A 16,299-nucleotide genomic window follows, 5' to 3' on the forward strand; every position below is an offset into this window, starting at 1 on the left:
GTCAACTTCAACGTTTGATAGGGAGAAGGTGAAAAATCAAGGATGTCGCCTAGAGGGGGGGGGGGTGAATAGGCGCTTTAAAATAATTACGGTTCAGGCTTGAACAAATGCGGAATAAACCTGCCGGTTAATTTGTCAAGCACAAAACCTAAAACGACTAGGCTCACCTATGTGCACCAACAACTTATGCTAAGTAAGATAAACAACTATGTGATAGCAAGATAATATGACAAGGAACAATATGGCTATCACAAAGTAAAGTGCATAAGTAAAGAGCTCGGGTAAGAGATAACCAAGGCATGCGGAGACGATGATGTATCCCGAAGTTCACACCCTTGCGGATGCTAATCTCCTTTTGGAGAGGTGTGGAGGCACAATGCTCCCCAAGAAGCCACTAGGGCCACCGTAATCTCCTCACGCCCTTGCACAATGCAAGATATCGTGATTTCACTAAGGGACCCTTGAGGGCAGTCACCGAATCCGTACAAATGGCAACCCTTGGGGGCGGTCACCGAACCCGTACACTTTGGCAACCCTTGGGGGCGGTCACCGGACCCGTCAAATTGCCCGGGGAGATCTCCACAACCTAATTGGAGATCCCGACGCTTGGCCGGAGCTTTACACCACAATGATTGAGCTCCAAACACCACCAACCATCTAGGGCGCCCAAGCACCCAAGAGGAACAAGCTCAATGATACCAAGCACCCAAGAGTAATAAACTTCTCAACTTGTAACTTCCACGTATCACCATGGAGAACTCAAAACGATGCACAAATGCAATGGCAAGGGCACACCGAGTGCCCAAGTCCTTCTCTCTCAAATCCCACCAAAGCAACTAATGCTAGGGAGGAAAGTGAGAGGAAGAACAAGAAGGAGAACACCAAAAACTCCAAGATCTAGATCCAAGGGGTTCCCCTCACATAGAGAAGAAAGTGATTGGTGGAAGTGTGGATCTAGATCTCCTCTCTATTTTCCCTCAAAAACTAGCAAGAATCCATGGAGGGATTGAGAGTTAGCAAGCTCGAAGAAGGTCAACAATTGGGGAATTGTAGGGGAAGTAGTAATTTCAAAATATTTCCTACGCACACACAGGATCATGGTGATGCATAGCAACGAGAGGGGAGAGTGTGTCCACGTACCCTCGTAGACCGAAAGCGGAAGCGTTAGCACAACGTGGTTGATGTAGTCATACGTCTTCACGATTCGACCGATCCAAGTACCGAACGCACGACACCTCCGACTTCTGCACACGTTCAACTCGATGACGTCCCGCGAGCTCCGATCCAGCAAAGCTTCACATGAGAGTTTCGTCAGCACGACGGCGTGGTGACGGTGATGATGATGCTACCGACGCATGGCTTCACCTAAGCACCACTACGATATGATCACGATGGATTATGGTGGAGGGGGGCACCGCACACGGCTAAGATATCAATGATCAATTGTTGTGTCTATGGGGTTCCCCCTGCCCCCGTAAATAAAGGAGCAAGGGGGGGGAGGCGGCTGGCCAGGGAGAGGAGCGCCAAGGGGGAGTCATACTACCACTAGGAATAGGACTCCTCCTTTTCCTAGTAGGAGTAGGAGAGGGGGAAGGAAAGGGAGAGGAGGAGAAGGAAAGAGGGGGCCGACCACTTTGCCCTAAACCAATTCAGTTTGGGCCTTGGAGGGCGCGCCCCACACTCCCCTTGCTGCCCTCTATTTCCACTAAGGCCCATGTAGGCCCATTAAGCCCCCCCGGGGGGTCCGGTAACCCCCTAGTACTCCGATATATGTCCGAAACCTTTACGTCTAGACCATTTCGAGACACCTCGTCATGTCTGTGATCATCTCCCGGACTCCGAACTACCTTCAGTACATCAAAACACAAAAACTCATAATACCGACCGTCACCGAACTTTAAGCGTGCAGACCCTACGCGTTCGAGAACTATGTAGACATGACCGAGACCTAGATGTTCATATTGGCTCCCACATATTCTACGAAATCTTTATTAGTCAAACCGCATAACAACATACGTTGTTCCCTTTGTCATCGGTATGTTACTTGCCCGAGATTCGATCGTCGGTATCTTAATACCTAGTTCAATCTCGTTACCGGCAAGTCTCTTTACTCGTTCCGTAATACATCATCCCACAACTAACTCATTAGTTACAATGCTTGCAAGGCTTATAGTGATGTGCATTACCGAGTGGGCCCAGAGATACCTCTCCGACAATCGGAGTGATAAATCCTAATCTCGAAATACGCCAACTCAACAAGTACCTTCGGAGACACCTGTAGAGCACCTTTATAATCACCCAGTTACGTTGTGACGTTTGGTAGCACACAAAGTGTTCCTCCGGTAAACGGGAGTTGCATAATCTCATAGTCATAGGAACGTGTATAAGTCATGAAGAAAGCAATATCAACATACTAAATGATCAAGTGCTAAGCTAACGGAATGGGTCAAGTCAATCACATCATTATCCTAATGATGTGATCCCATTAATCAAATGACAACTCATGTCTATGGCTAGGAAACATAACCATCTTTGATCAATGAGCTAGTCAAGTAGAGGCATACTAGTGACACTCTGTTTGTCTATGTATTCACACATGTATCATGTTTCCGGTTAATACAATTCTAGCATGAATAATAAACATTTATCATGATATAAGGAAATAAATAATAACTTTATTATTGCCTCTAGGGCATATTTCCTTCAGTCTCCCACTTGCACTAGAGTCAATAATCTAGATTACACAGTAATGATTCTAACACCCATGGAGCCTTGGTGCTGATCATGTTTTGCTCGTGGAAGAGGCTTAGTCAATGGGTCTGCAACGTTCAGATCCGTATGTATCTTGCAAATCTCTATGTCTCCCACCTGGACTTGATCCCGGATGGAGTTGAAGCGTCTCTTGATGTGCTTGGTTCTCTTGTGAAATCTGGATTCCTTTGCCAAGGCAATTGCACCAGTATTGTCACAAAAGATTTTCATTGGACCTGATGCACTAGGTATGACACCTAGATCGGATATGAACTCCTTCATCCAAACTCCTTCATTTGCTGCTTCCGAAGTAGCAATGTACTCCGCTTCACTCCCGCCACAACGCTTTGTTTAGAACTGCTCCAACTAACAGTTCCACCGTTCAATATAAACACGTATCCGGTTTGCGATTTAGAATCGTCCGGATCAGTGTCAAAGCGTGCATCAACGTAACCATTTACGATGAGATCTTTGTTACCTCCATAAACGAGAAACATATCCTTAGTCCTTTTCAGGTACTTCAGGATGTTCTTGACCGCTGTCCAGTGATCCACTCTTGGATTACTTTGGTACCTCCCTGCTAAACTAATAGCAAGGCACACATCAAGTCTGGTAGACAGCATTGCATACATGATAGAGCCTATGGCTGAAGCATAGGGAACATCTTCCATTTTCTCTCTATCTTCTGCAGTGGTCGGGCATTGAGTCTTACTCAACTTCACATCTTGTAACACAGGCAAGAACCCTTTCTTTGCCTGATCCATTTTGAAATTCTTCAAAACTTTGTCAAGGTATGTGCTTTCTGAAAGTCCAATTAAGCGTCTTGATCTATCTCTATAGATCTTGATGCCTAATATGTAAGCAGCTTCACCAAGGTCTTTCAATGAAAAACTCTTATTCAAGTATCCTTTTATGCTATCCAGAAATTCTATATCATTTCCAATCAACAATATGTCATCCACATATAATATTAGAAATGCTACAGAGCTCCCACTCACTTTCTTCTAAATACAGGCTTCTCCAAAAGTCTGTATAAAACCATATGCTTTGATCACACTATCAAAACGTTTATTCCAACTTCGAGAGGCTTGCACCAGTGCATAAATGGATCGTTGGAGCTTGCATACTTTGTTAGCACCTTTTGGATCGATAAAACCTTCAGGTTGCATCATATACAACTCTTCTTCCAGGAATCCATTCAGGAATGCAGTCTTTACATCCATTTGCCAAATTTCATAATCATAAAATGCGGCAATAGCTAACATGATTCAGACAGACATAAGCATCGCTACGGGTTAGAAGGTCTCATCGTAGTCAACTCCTTGAACTTGTTGAAAACCTTTTGCAACAAGTCGAGCTTTGTAGACATTAACATTACCATTAGCATATGTTTTCTTCTTGAAGATTCATTTATTCTCGATGGCTTGCCGATCATCGGGCAAGTCAACCAAAGTCCACACTTTGTTCTCATACATGGATCCCATCTCAGAGTTCATGGCCTCAAGCCATTTTATGGAATCTGGGTTCATCATCGCTTCCTCATAGTTCGTAGGTTCGTCATGGTCTAGCAACGTGACCTCCAGAATAGGATTACCGTACCACTCTAGTGCGGATCTTACTCTGGTTGACCTACGAGGTTTAGTAGTAACTTGATATGAAGTTTCATAATCATCATCATTAGCTTCCTCACTAATTGGTGTAGATGTCACAGGAACCGGTTTCTGTGATGAACTACTTTCCAATAAGGGAGCAGGTACAGTTACCTCATCAAGTTCTACTTTCCTCCCACTCACTTCTTTTGAGAGAACCTCCTTCTCTAGAAAGGACCCATTCTTAGCAACGAATGTCTTTCCTTCGGATCTGTTGTAGAAGGTGTACCCAACAGTTTCCTTTGGGTATCCTATGAAGACACATTTCTCCGATTTGGGTTCGAGCTTATTAGGTTGAAGCTTTTTCACATAAGCATCGCAGCCCCAAACTTTAAAAGACGACAACTTTGGTTTTTTGCCAAACCATAGTTCATAAGGCGTCGTCTCAATGAATTTAGATGGTGCCCTATTTAACATGAATGCAGCCGTCTCTAAAGCATAACCCCAAAACGATAGCGGTAAATCAGCAAGAGACATCATAGATCGCACCATATCTAGTAAAGTACGATTACGACGTTCGGACACACCATTACGCTGTGGTGTTCCGGGTGGCGTGAGTTGCGAAACTATTCCGCATTGTTTCAAATGTAGACCAAACTCGTAACTCAAATATTCTCCTCCATGATCAGATCATAGAAACTTTATTTTCTTGTTACAATGATTTTCCACTTCACTTTGAAATTCTTTGAACTTTTCAAATGTTTCAGACTTATGTTTCATTAAGTAGATATATCCATATCTGCTCAAATCATCTGTGAAGGTGAGAAAATAACGATACCCGCTGCGAGCCTCAATATTCATTGGACCACATACATCAGTATGTATGATTTCCAACAAATCTGTTGCTCGCTCCATTGTTCCGGAGAATGACGTTTTATTCATCTTGCCCATGAGGCATGGTTCGCACATACCAATTGATTCATAATCAAGTGATTCCAAAAGTCCATCGGTATGGAGTTTCTTCATGCGCTTTACACCAATATGACCCAAATGGCAGCGCCACAAATAAGTTGCACTATCATTATGAACTCTGCATCTTTTGGCTTCAACATTATGAATATGTGTGTCACTACTATCGAGATTTAACACAAATAGACCACTCTTCAAGGGTGCATGACCATAAAAGATATTATTCATATAAATAGAACAACCATTATTCTCAGATTTAAATGAATAACCGTCTCGCATCAAACAAGATCTAGATATAATGTTCATGCTCAACGCTGGCACCAAATAACAATTATTCAGGTCTAAAACTAACCCCGATGGTAGATGTAGAGGTAGCGTGCCGACGGCGATCACATCGACTTAGGAACCATTTCATCAGCACGACGGTGTGGTGACGGTGATGATGATGCTACCGACGCAGGGCTTCGCCTAAGCACTGCTACGATATGATCAAGGTGGATTATGGTGGAGGGGGCACCGCACACGGCTAAGAGATCAATGATCAACTGTTGTGTCTATGGAGTCCCCCTGCCCCTGTATATAAAGGAGCAAGGGGGAGGAGGCGGCTAGCCAGGGAGAGGCACGCCAAGGGGGAGTCCTACTCCCACTAGGAATAGGACTCCTCCTTTTCCTAGTAGCAGTAGGAGAGGGGGGAAGGAAAGGGAGAGGAGGAGAAGGAAAGAGAGGGCCGGCCCCCTTTGCCCTAACCCAATTCGGTTTGGGCCCTGGGGGGGCGCCCCACACTGCCCTTGCTGTGCTCTATTTCCACAAAGGCCCATGTAGGCCCATTAAGACCCCCCCCGGGGGGGGGTCCGGTAACCCCCCGGTACTCCGGTATATGTCCGAAACCTTTCTGATGTCCGAACATAGTCGTCTAATATGTCGATCTTTATGTCTCGACCATTTCGAGACTCCTCGTCATGTCCGTGATCATATCCGGGACTCCGAACTACCTTCGGTACATCAAAACACAAAAACTCATAATACTGATCGTGACCGAACTTTAAGCGTGCGGACCCTACGGGTTCGAGAACTATGTAGACATGACTGAGACACGTCTCCGGTCAATAACCAATAGCGGAACCTGGATGTTCATATTGGCTCCCACATATTCTATGAAGATCTTTATCGGTCAAACCACATAACAACATACGTTGTTCCCTTTGTCATCGGTATGTTACTTGCCCGAGTTTCGATCGTCGGTATCTCAATACCTAGTTCAATCTCGTTACCGGCAAGTCACTTTACTTGTTCCGTAATACATCATCCCGCAACTAACTCATTAGTTACAATGCTTGCAAGGCTTATAGTGATGTGCATTACCGAGTGGGCCCAGAGATACCTCTCCGACAATCGGAGTAACAAATCCTAATCTCAAAATACGCCAACTCAACAAGTACCTTCGGAGACACCTGTAGAGCACCTTTATAATCACCCAGTTACTTGTGACATTTGGTAGCACACAAAGTGTTCCTCCGGTAAACGGGAGTTGCATAATCTCATAGTCATAGGAACGTGTATAAGTCATGAAGAAAGCAATAGCAACATACTAAACGATCCAGTGCTAAGCTAACGGAATGGGTCAAGTCAATCACATCATTCTCCTAATGATGTGATCCCATTAATCAAATGACAACTCATGTCTCTAACTAGGAAACATAGCCATCTTCGATCAATGAGCTAGTCAAGTAGAGGCATACTAGTGACACTCTGTTTGTTTATGTATTCACACATGTATCATGTTTCCGGTTAATACAATTCTAGCATGAATAATAAACATTTATCATGATATAAGGAAATAAATAATAACTTTATTATTGCCTCTAGGGCATATTTCCTTCAGTCTCCCACTTGCACTAGAGTCAATAATCTAGATTACACAGTAATGATTCTAACACCCATGGAGCCTTGGTGCTGATCATGTTTTGCTCGTGGAAGAGGCTTAGTCAACGGGTCTGCAATGTTCAGATCCGTATGTATCTTGCAAATCTCTATGTCTCCCACCTGGACTTGATCCCGGATGGAGTTGAAGCGCCTCTTGATGTGCTTGGTTCTCTTGTGAAATTTGGATTCCTTTGCCAAGGCAATTACACCATTATTGTCACAAAATATTTTCATTGGACCCGATGTACTAGGTATGACACCTAGATCGGATATGAACTCCTTCATCCAGACTCCTTCATTTGCTGCTTCCGAAGCAACAATGTACTCCGCTTCACATGTAGATCCCGCCACGACGCTCTGTTTAGAACTGTTCCAACTGATAGCTCCATCGTTCAATATAAACACGTATCCGGTTTGCAATTTAGAATCGTCCGGATCAGTGTCAAAGCTTGCATCAACGTAACCATTTACGATGAGCTCTTTGTCACCTCCATAAACGAGAAACATATCCTTAGTCCTTTTCAGGTACTTCAGGATGTTCTTGACCGCTGTCCAGTGATCCACTCCTGGATTACTTTGGTACCTCCCTGCTAAACTAATAGCAAGGCACACATCAGGTCTAGTACACAGAATTGCATACATGATAGAGCCTATGGCTGAAGCATAGGGAACATCTTCCATTTTCTCTCTATCTTCTGCAGTGGTCGGGCATTGAGTCTTACTCAACTTCACACCTTGTAACACAGGCAAGAACCCTTTCTTTTCCTGATCCATTTTGAACTTCTTCAAAACTTTGTCAAGGTATGTGCTTTGTGAAAGTCCAATTAAGCGTCTTGATCTATCTCTATAGATCTTGATGCCCAGTATGTAAGCAGCTTCACCAAGGTCTTTCATTGAAAAACTCTTATTCAAGTATCCTTTTATGCTATCCAGAAATTCTATATCATTTCCAATCAACAATATGTCATCCACATAAAATATTAGAAATGCTATAGAGCTCCCACTCACTTTCTTGTAAATACAGGCTTCTCCAAAAGTTTGTATAAAACCATATGCTTTGATCACACTATCTAAACGTTTATTCCAACTTCGAGAGGCTTGCACCAGTCCATAAATGGATCGCTGGAACTTGCATAGTTTGTTAGCACCTTTTGGATCGATAAAACCTTCAGGTTGCATCATATACAACTCTTCTTCCAGAAATCCATTCAGGAATGCAGTCTTTACATCCACTTGCCAAATTTCATAATCATAAAATGCGGCAATAGCTAACATGATTCGGACAGACTTAAGCATTGCTACGGGTGAGAAGGTCTCATCGTAGTCAACTCCTTGAACTTGTCGAAAACCTTTCGCAACAAGTCGAGCTTTGTAGATAGTAACATTGCCCCCAGCGTATGTTTTCTTCTTGAAGATCCATTTATTCTCGATGGCTTGCCGATCATCGGGCAAGTCAAGCAAAGTCCACAATTTGTTCTCATACATGGATCCCATCTCAGATTTCATGGCCTGAAGCCACTTTACGGAATCTGGGCTCATCATCGCTTCCTCATAGTTCGTAGGTTTGTCATGGTCTAGCAACATGACCTCCAGAATAGGATTACTGTACCACTCTGGTGAGGATCTTACTCTGGTCGACCTACGAGGTTCAGTAGTAACTTGATATGAAGTTTCATGATCATCATCATTAGCTTCCTCACTAATTGGTGTAGATGTCACAGGAACCGATTTCTGTGATGAACTACTTTCCAATAAGGGGGCAGGTATAGTTACCTCATCAAGTTCTACTTTCCTCCCACTCACTTCTTTCGAGAGAAACTCCTTCTCTAGAAAGGATCCATTCTTAGCAATGAATGTCTTGCCTTCGGATCTGTGATAGAAGGTGTACCCAACAGTTTCCTTTGGGTATCCTATGAAGACACATTTCTCCGATTTGGATTCGAGCTTATCAGGTTGAAGCTTTTTCACATAAGCATCGCAGCCCCAAACTTTAAGAAACGACAATTTTGGTTTTTTGCCAAACCATAGTTCATAAGGCGTCGTCTCAACGAATTTAGATGGTGCCCTATTTAACGTGAATGCAACCGTCTCTAAAGCATAACCCCAAAACGGTAGCGGTAAATCAGTAAGAGACATCATAGATCGCACCATATCTAGTAAAGTACGATTACGACGTTCGGACACACCATTACGCTGTGGTGTTTCGGGTGGCGTGAGTTGCAAAACTATTCCGCATTGTTTCAAATGTTGACCAAACTCGTAACTCAAATATTCTCCTCCATGATCAGACGGTAGAAACTTTATTTTCTTGTTACGATGATTTTCCACTTCACTCTGAAATTCTTTGAACTTTTCAAATGTTTCAGACTTATGTTTCATTAAGTAGATATACCCATATCTGCTCAAATCATCTGTGAAGGTGATAAATTAACGATACCCACAGCGAGCCTCAATATTCATTGGACCACATACATCAGTATGTATGATTTCCAACAAATCTGTTGCTCGCTCCATTGTTCCGGAGAACGGAGTTTTAGTCATCTTGCCCATGAGGCATGGTTCGCACGTACCAAGTGATTCATAATCAAGTGATTCCAAAAGTCCATCAGTATGGAGTTTCTTCATGCGCTTTACACCAATATGACCCAAATGGCAGTACCACAAATAAGTTGCACTATCATTATCAACTCTGCATCTTTTGGCTTCAACATTATGAATATGTGTGTCACTACTATCGAGATTTAACACAAATAGACCACTTTTCAAGGGTGCATGACCATAAAAGATATTACTCATATAAATAGAACAACCATTATTCTCAAATTTAAATGAATAACCGTCTCGCATCAAACAAGATCATGTTTATGCTCAACGCTGGCACCAAATAACAATTATTCAGGTCTAAAACTAATCCCGATGGTATATGTAGAGGTAGCGTGCCGACGGCGATCACATCGACTTTGGAACCATTTCTCACGCGCATCGTCACCTCGTCCTTAGCCAGTCTTCGCTTAATCCGTAGTCCCTGTTTCGAGTTGCAAATATTAGCAACAGAACCAATATCAAATACCCAGGTGCTACTGCGAGCTCTGGTAAGGTACACATCAATAACATGTATATCACATATAACTTTGTTCACCTTGCCATCCTTCTTATCCACCAAATACTTGGGGCAGTTCCGCTTCCAGGGACCCGTCTGTTTGCAGTAGAAGCACTTAGTCTCAGGCTTAGGTCCAAACTTGGGTTTCTTCTCCTGCGCAGCAACTTGCTTGCCGTTCTTCTTGAAGTTCCCCTTGTTCTCCCCTTTACCCTTTTTCTTGAAACTCGTGGTTTTGTTAACCATCAACACTTGATACTCCTTTTTGATTTCTACCTCTGCTGCCTTTAGCATTGCGAAGAGCTCGGGAATTGTCTCATTCATCCCTTGCATATTATAGTTCATCTTGAAGCTTTTGTAGCTTGGTGGCAGTGATTGAAAAACTCTGTCAATGACACTATCAACAGGAAGATTAACTCCCAGTTGAGTCAAGTGATTATGATACCCAGACATTTTGAGTATATGTTCACTAACAGAACTATTCTCCTCCATCTTGCAGCTATAGAACTTATTGGAGACTTCATATCTCTCAATCACGGCATTTGCTTGAAATATTAACTTCAACTCCTGGAACATCTCATATGCTCCATGATGTACAAAACATCGTTGAAGTCCCGGTTCTAAGCCGTAAAACATGGCACACTGAACTATCGAGTAGTCATTAGCTTTACTCTGCCAGACGTTCTTAACGTCATCAGCAGCATCTGCAGCAGGCCTGGCACCCAGCGGTGCTTCCAGGACGTAATTCTTCTATGCAACAATGAGTATAATCCTCAAGTTATGGACCCAGTCCGTGTAATTGCTACCATCATCTTTCAACTTTGCTTTCTCAAGGAACATATTAAAATTCAACGGAACAACAACACGGGCCATCTATCTACAATAACATAGACAAGCAAAATACTATCAGGTACTAAGTTCTTGATAAATTTAAGTTCAATTAATCATATTACTTAAGAACTCCCACTTAGATAGACATCCCTCTAATCATCTAAGTGATCACGTGATCCATATCAACTAAACCATAACCGATCATCACATGAAATGGAATAGTTTTCAATGGTGAACATCACTATGTTGATCATATCTACTATATGATTCACGCTCAACCTTTTGGTCTCAGTGTTCCGAGGCCATATCTGCATATGCTAGGCTCGTCAAGTTTAACCCGAGTATTCTGCGTGTGTAAAACTGTCTTACACCCGTTGTAGATGAACATTGAGCTTATCACACCCGATCATCACGTGGTGTCTCAGCACGATGAACTTTGGCAATGGTGCATACTCAGGGAGAACACTTTTACCTTGAAATTTAGTGAGAGATCATCTTACAATGCTACCGTCAAAAGAAGCAGAATAAGATGCATAAAGGATAAACATCACATGCAATCAATATAAGTGATATGATATGGCCATCATCATCTTGTGCTTGTGATCTCCATCTCCAAAGCACCGTCATGATCACCATCATCACCGGCGCAACACCTTGATCTCCATCGTAGCATCGTTGTCGTCTCGCCAATTATTGCTTCTACGACTATCGCTACCGCTTAGTGATAAAGTAAAGCAATTACAGGGCGGTTGCATTACATACAATAAAGCGACAACCATATGGCTCCTGCCAGTTGATACGTCTCCAATGTATCTATACTTTTTGATTGCTCCATGCTATATTATCTATTGTTTTGGACTATATTGGGATTTATTTTCCACTTTTATATTATTTTTGGGACTAACCTATTAACCGGAGGCCCAGCCCAGAATTGATGTATTTGCCTGTTTTAGGGTTTTAAAGAGAAGGAATATCAAACGGAGTCCAAATGGAATGAAACCTTCGGGAACGTGATTTTCTCACCGAATACAACTCAGGAGACTTGGACCCTACGTCAAGACAATTAACAGGAAGTCACAAGGTAGGGGGGCGCGCCTCCCCCCCCAGGCACGCCCCCACCCTCATGGGCCCCCTGTTGCTCCACCGACATACTTCTTCCTCCCATATATATCCACATACCCCCAAACGATCAGAAACGGAGCCAAAAACCTAATTCCACCGCTGCAACTTTCTGTATCCACGATATCCCATCTTGGGGCCAGTTCCGGAGCTCCGTCGGAGGGGGCATCGATCACGGAGGGCTTCTACATCATCATCCAAGCCCCTCCGATGAAGTGTGAGTAGTTTACTTCAGACCTACGGGTCCATAGTTAGTAGCTAGATGGCTTCTTCTCTCTTTTTGGATCTCAATACAATGTTCTCCCCCTCTCTTGTGGAGATCTATTCGATGTAATCTTCTTTTTGCGGTGTGTTTGTTGAGACCGATGAATTGTGGGTTTATGATCAAGTCTATCTATGAATAATATTTGAATCTTCTCTGAATTCTTTTATGTATGATTGGTTATCTTTGCAAGTCTCTTCGAATTATCAGTTTGGTTTGGCCTACTAGATTGGTTGTTCTTGCCATGGGAGAAGTGCTTAGCTTTGGGTTCGATCTTGCAGTGTCCTTTCCCAATGACAGAAGGGGCAGCAAGGCACATATTGTATGGTTGCCATCGAGGATAACAAGATGGGGTTTTTATCATATTGCATGAAACTATCCCTCTACACCATGTCATCTTGCTTAAGGCGTTACTCTGTTTTTAACTTAATACTCTAGATGCATGCTGGATAGTGGTTGATGAGTGGAGTAATATTAGTAGATGCAGAATCATTTCGGTCTACTTGTCTCGGACGTGATGCCTATGTACATGATCATACCTAGATATTCTCATAACTATGCTCAATTCTGTCAATTGCTCAACAGTAATTTGTTCACCCACCGTAGAATACTTATGCTCTTGAGAGAAGCCACTAGTGAAACCTATGGCCCCCGGGTCTCTTTCTCATCATATTAATCTCCATCACTTTATTATTGCTTTGCTTTTACTTTGCCTTTTACTTTTCACTTTGCATCTCTATACCAAAAATACCAAAAATATTATTTATCATCTCTATCAGATCTCACTTTCGTAAGTGACCGTGAAGGGATTGACAACCCCTAAGCACGTTGGTTGCATTGAGCTATTGTTTTTGTGTAGGTACAAGGGACTCGAGCGTAGCCTCCTACTGGATTGATACCTTGGTTCTCAAAAACTGAGGTAAATACTTACGCTACTTTGCTGCATCATCCTCTCCTCTTCGGGGAAATCCAATGCAGTGCTCAAGAGGTAGCAAGAAGAATTTCTGGCGCCGTTGCCGAGGAGTCTGCGCAAAAGTCAACATACCAAGTACCCATCACAATCCCTATCTCCCGCATTACATTATTTGCCATTTGCCTCTCGTTTTCCTCTCCCCCACTTCACCCTTGCCATTTTATTCGCCCTCTCTCTCTCCTCCCTCTCTATTTGCCTCTTTTGCCCGTTTGTTTGCTCGTGTGTTGGATTGCTTGTTTGTCACGATGGCTCCACCTAGATTTGGTGATCTTCACCTTAAAAGGTTAGAGGAGATCGAAAACAACGTCAGGAAGTTTATGGTTTTGCAATTTGAGCATAATAATTTCTTTAGAAATGAGCTTAAGGAACAAAAAAGTTTCATGAATTATATGAATAAAGAGCTTGATGATATGTCTAAAGAATTTGAAGGTATAAGATCCCAAATTGCTCGTCTTGAAAAATTAACTGCAGAAATTTCGGATATGAGCTACCTTAGTCAATAAGATGGTCGCTAAACCGAATTCCTATGAAAATAATGATGAAGATCTAAAAGTTATTGATGTGTCCCCTATTAAATCTTTGTTTTGCAATATGAATCTTGATAATGATGGGACTGAATATAATCCACCTTTACCTAGAAGGCGTTCTAAGAATTCTGAATCTTTTGATCTTGATGCTAAATTTGATAAAAGTGGGATTGAAGAAATTAAAACCCTAGATGTTGCTACTCAAGAGAAGAAACCCAAACCTGGACCTAAGCCTGAAACAGAGTGCTTCTACTGCAAGCAGACTAGTCACTGGAAGCGAAACTGCCCCAAGTATTTGGCGGATAAGAAGGATGGCAAGGTGAACAAAAGTATATGTGATATACATGTTATTGATGTGTACCTTACTAATGCTCGCAGTAGCACCTGGGTATTTGATACTGGTTCTGTTGCTAATATTTGCAACTCGAAACAGGGACTACGGATTAAGCGAAGATTGGCTAAGGACGAGGTGACGATGCGCGTGGGAAATGGTTCCAAAGTCGATGTGATCGCAGTCGGCACGCTACCTCTACATCTACCTTCGGGATTAGTATTAGACCTAAATAATTGTTATTTGGTGCCAGCGTTAAGCATGAACATTATATCTGGATCTTGTTTGATGCGAGACGGTTATTCATTTAAATCAGAGAATAATGGTTGTTCTATTTACATGAGTAATATCTTTTATGGTCATGCACCCTTAAGGAGTGGTCTATTCTTATTAAATCTCGATAGTAGTGACACACATATTCATAGTGTTGAAGCCAAAAGATGTAGAGTTGATAATGATAGTGCAACTTATTTGTGGCACTGCCGTTTGGGTCATATCGGTATAAAGCGCATGAAGAAACTCCATACTGATGGGCTTTTGGAACCACTTGATTATGAATCACTTGGTACTTGCGAACCGTGCCTTATGGGTAAGATGACAAAAACACCATTCTCCGGTACTATGGAGAGAGCAACAGATTTGTTGGAAATCATACATACAGATGTATGTGGTCCGATGAATGTTGAGGCTCGTGGCGGATATCGTTATTTTCTCACCTTCACAGATGACTTAAGCAGATATGGGTATATCTACTTAATGAAACACAAGTCTGAAACGTTTGAAAAGTTCAAAGAATTTCAGAGTGAAGTTGAAAATCATCGTAACAAGAAAATAAAATTCCTACGATCTGATCGTGGAGGAGAATATTTGAGTTACGAGTTTGGTGTATATTTGAAACAATGTGGAATAGTTTCGCAACTAACGCCACCCGGAACACCACAGCGTAATGGTGTGTCCGAACATCGTAATCGTACTTTACTAGATATGGTGCGACTTATGATGTCTCTTACTGATTTACCGCTATCGTTTTGGGGATACGCTCTAGAGACGGCCGCATTCACGTTAAATAGGGCACCATCAAAATCCGTTGAGATGACGCCTTATGAACCATGGTTTGGCAAGAAACCAAAGTTGTATATTCTGAAAGTTTGGGGCTGCGATGCTTATGTGAAACAGCTTCAACCTGATAAGCTCGAACCCAAATCGGAGAAATGTGTCTTCATAGGATATCCAAAGGAAACTATTGGATACACCTTCTATCACAGATCCGAAGGCAAGACTTTTGTTGCTAAATTCGGAAACTTTCTGGAGAAGGAGTTTCTCTCGAAAGAAGTGAGTGGGAGGAAAGTAGAACTTGACCAGGTAACTGTACCTACTCCCTTATTGGAAAGTAGTACATCACAGAAACCTGTTTCTGTGACACCAACACCAATTAGTGAGGATGCTAATGATAATGATCATGAAACTTCAGAACAAGATACTACTGAAACCTCGTAGATCAACCAGAGTGAGATCCGCGCCAGAGTGGTACGATAATCCTATTTTGGAAGTCATGCTACTAGATCATGATGAACCTACGAACTATGAAGAAGCGATGGTGAGCCCAGATTCCGCAAAATGGCTTGAAGCCATGAAATCTGAGATGGGATCCATGTATGAGAATAAAGTATGGACTTTGGTTGACTTGCCCAATGATCGGCAAGCAATTGAGAATAAATGGATCTTCAAGAAGAAGACTGACGCTGACGGTAATATTACTGTCTACAAAGCTCGACTTGTCGCAAAAGGTTTTCGGCAAGTTCAAGGGATTGACTACGATGAGACCTTCTCATCCGTAGCGATGCTTAAGTCTGTCCGAATCATGTTAGCAATTTCCGCATTTTATGATTATGAAATTTGGCAGATGGATGTCAAAACTGCATTCCTG

Source organism: Triticum dicoccoides, chromosome 3A, assembly GCF_002162155.2.
Source record: "Triticum dicoccoides isolate Atlit2015 ecotype Zavitan chromosome 3A, WEW_v2.0, whole genome shotgun sequence".
Lineage (NCBI taxonomy): Eukaryota > Viridiplantae > Streptophyta > Magnoliopsida > Poales > Poaceae > Triticum > Triticum dicoccoides.